We start from the raw sequence: 3,775 nt of genomic DNA, 5'->3' as shown, positions 1-3,775 counted from the left end.
AAGTGGGAACTAAGAGAGAAAGAAGGAAGGAAGGAAAGACCACAGTGGTGCATTGGACTTGCAGAGGGACAGAACATACCCAGGGATACAAAGTGGAGTGGGGGAAAGAGGGAGGGGAGGGAGGCTGGGGATAATTGGGTGGGGGGCACGGGTACAAATGCAATTTGTGGTAACAGGTATGCTGCCAGCATGGATCTGGCCATCACTTCTTAAGGCACAAGGGGTGATAATGAGCTCTGTATCTCATGAATATTCATAACCAATAAAAAAATCTAGACATATTGGAAAAATAAATAACAGAGAGCCTAGAAATAAATCCCCACATCTGTGGTCAACTGATCTTTCACAAAGGCATCAAGAGTACACAATGGGAGATGTCTCCAATACACAATGGGAAATTGTCTAAGAAGCCAAATGATCTCATAGCTCAAACCATTCCTATGTACCTGAATGATTCTTTCTTACCTGCATAGTAGGTTACAATGTGGGAGATAATTCTGAAGACAGCGAGGATCAGGATATAGACTTCATGGTGTCCGAAGAATCAGATTATATGTTGGCATAGAATAGGGTGTCCCCCTCCTGCGGGGTCGAAGCATGTGGTATTTAAGTTGTGTTGTGTCAGTAGCATGGTGATGCCAGCCACTAGTATGGGGGGGGGAGCAGGAGGACAGCCTGATTAGAACTGATCATATGAACAGGGGGGTTGGTACTGGGGTATTGCTAGTGGTTTCATGTTAATGATGGTAGTAATGAAGTTAATTGCTTATAGAATAGAAGAGACACCTGCTAGGTGGAAGGAGAAGATCATAAGGTCCAGGGAGGCCCCAGCATGAGCTAAATTTCTGGCTGGAGGGGGATAGAAGGTTCAGCCCATCCCAGCACCAGCTTCTACTATTGAGGAGACTAGTAGGAGTAGGAATGATGGGGGAAAGAGTCAAAAGCTTATGTTATTTATTTGAGGGGATGCTTTATCGGGGGATCCAATTTTGAGGGGGACTAGTCAGTTGCTGAAGCCTCGGGTCATGATGGGTATGACCATGCAGAAAATTATTGCAAACATGTTTGCAGTTACGATAACATTATAAATCTGATCGTGGCCTAGAAGAGTTCCAGATTGGCCGAGCTCAGCTCGGATGAGGAGGCTCAGGGCTGTTCACACTGTTCCAGCTCAAACACTGTATAGAAGATATAGTGTTCCAATGTCATTGTGGTTTGTTGAGAATAATCAAAGGTTGATGAACACAGGTAGGGGGTGAAGTGGCTGAGCAGGCATTAGACTGTAAATCTAAGCACAGGGCTTGAGTCCCCTCTTTATCAAGTCCTGAGGAGATTCATCAGGCTGAATTGCAAATTCAGAAGAGCAGCTTCAATTCTGCTGGGGCTTCTCCCGCCTTTTTTTTTTTTCCTGGTGGAGGGGGAAGTAGATTGAAGCCAGTTGTCTAGTGTAGTTAGCTGTTAACCAATTTTTCGTGGTCTTGGAGACCACCAGTCTAGTAAGGGCTTAGCTTAATTGAAGTGATTGATTTGTGTTCAGTTGATATAGGATAGAGTCTTGCAGTCCTTAGGTCAGAAATTAAGTGACGGGCACTTACTTAGGGCTTTGAAGGCTCTTGGTATGTTTAACTTAAATTTCTAGCTCAGGGTGGAGAGGACTGGTGCAAGGGGAAGGAGTAATGTTGATGGTGTCACAAATGCTGGCACTCGTGTATTTTCAAATTGTCACTTGTTTTTTTTTTGTTGTTGTTGTTAGTTATTGGAAATGTTGTAAGCATTGTGGAGTAGATCAATAGCATGTAGAAGTACAGGTTGAGTGGTGCTGCCATGGCTATGAGTGTGACTAGGACGATGCTGTCATTTTTTCTATTTCTTAGATGATGATTCATTTGGGTAGGAATCCTGGGAGTGGGGGGAATCCCCTTAGTGACAGCAGGACTAAGAAGATCATTGAGGTGATTAGTTGTGCTTTGTTTCACAGGAGTGCTAGTGATGGGAGAGTGTGGTTTGTGTTGAAGTTGAATATTGTAAAGATAGTAAGTGTGAGTATAATGCAGATTGGCAGGTTGAGGAGTATGATCGGGAGTTGTAAATAAGGGCAACCATTGCTCAGCCTATGTGTTTGACCGATGAGTAGGCTATGATTTCTCATAGTTTTGTTTGGTTGAGTCCTTATCAATCTCCTACTAGGACGGAGAGAATAGCGGTGGTTAGGGAGATGTAGAGGGTTGAATGGTGTGATATTTGGAATATGACTGAGATGGGGGCTAGTTTTTGTCATGTTAGTAGAATTATGCCTGATATTAGGGGGATGTCTTGTGCTACTTGACGGACTCAGAAGTGGAAGGGGAATAGGCCTAGCTTTATGATTAGTGCTACTGTTAGTAGTGTGGTTGCTGTGGGGTTGCTTATGTTTGCAATCGTTCATTGTCCCGAGTCTGTTATGTTGATTATAACAGCTATTATCAGAATCATGGATGCTGTTGCTTGTGTAAGAAAGTACTTGGTGACCGCTTCCGTTGATTGTGGGTTTGTTTTCATTTATTTATTTATTTATATTTTTAGGATGGGGATGAAGGCAAGTGTGTTTATTTCTAGGACAGCTCAGATTATTAGTCAGTGGGAGCCTAGTATTGTGAGTATGGTGCCTGTGAATAGAGTCATGAGAATTATGAGGGAAATTGTAGGATTGATTAGTACAGGAAGGGTATAAACAGAATCTGTGGGGTTAATTAATATGTGCAGAGTATAAAGCAACATTTTTGGGGTCTGGGCCTGATAGCTTATTTAACTGACCTTACTATAGGATTTAGTGTAATTGGTAGCACAGAGTTTTGAGTTCTTTAAAGTGGGTTCAATTCCCATAATTCCAGAAATAAGAGGGTTTGGACCTCTATAATTTACTCTACCAAAGTAACTCTCTTAGCAGATGTATTTCTTAGGCCTGTGGAGGGATGCTTGATAGCAGGATGGGTATTGAGATGTGTCATATGCATAGGGCTAGCGTCAGTGGGAGAAAGCTTTTTCACAGGAGGGGTATTAGCTGATCATATCGGAATTGAGGATACGATGTGTGGATTCATAGGCATAGGGCTGTTAGAAGTGCTTTGGCAAAGTTTAATGTGAAGATTTCTGGTGTAGAGATGTAGTAAAGTGATCCTAGGAAGATGATGGCAGTGAGGGCACCTATTATGATGATGTTGGTATATTTAGGTATGAAGAATAGGACGAAAGGGCCTGCGGTGTATTCAACATTGAATCCTTGTGTAAGTTCTGACTCACCCTCTGTTAGGTCAAATGTGGCTCGATTGGTTTCTGCTAGTGTTGAAGTGAATCATATCATAGCCAGTGGCCTTGATGGAAGGATTAATTACATGAACTCTTGCGTGGTGATGACAGTTGATAGGACTGATACAAGGATAATGGCTAGGGTAAATTCACATGAAATTGTTTGGGCTGCTGCTCGGAGAGTGCCAGTTAGAGCGTATTTTGAGTTCGGTGCTCATCCTCATCAGACGATTGAGTAGACAGCCAGGCTTGAGGTAGCTAGGATGAATATTATTCCTACATTTAGGTTGGCTAGGGGTGGGCTAAAGGTAGTGGTACTCACATGGTGAGTGCTAGAGCAAGGGCTTGTGTGGGTGCAATGATGTATAGAGAGGTGGCTGATGTTAGTGGCTGGAGTGGTTCTTTAGTGAATAGTTTTATTGCATAGGTGAAGGGTTGAAGGAGGCTGCAGGGGTCAACAATGTTGGGCCTTTTGTGAAGTTGTATATAG

The sequence above is a fragment of the Galeopterus variegatus genome, unplaced genomic scaffold, assembly GCF_000696425.1.
Source record: "Galeopterus variegatus unplaced genomic scaffold, G_variegatus-3.0.2 Scaffold9723, whole genome shotgun sequence".
NCBI classification, from domain to species: domain Eukaryota; kingdom Metazoa; phylum Chordata; class Mammalia; order Dermoptera; family Cynocephalidae; genus Galeopterus; species Galeopterus variegatus.
This window is presented reverse-complemented; position numbering follows the sequence as displayed.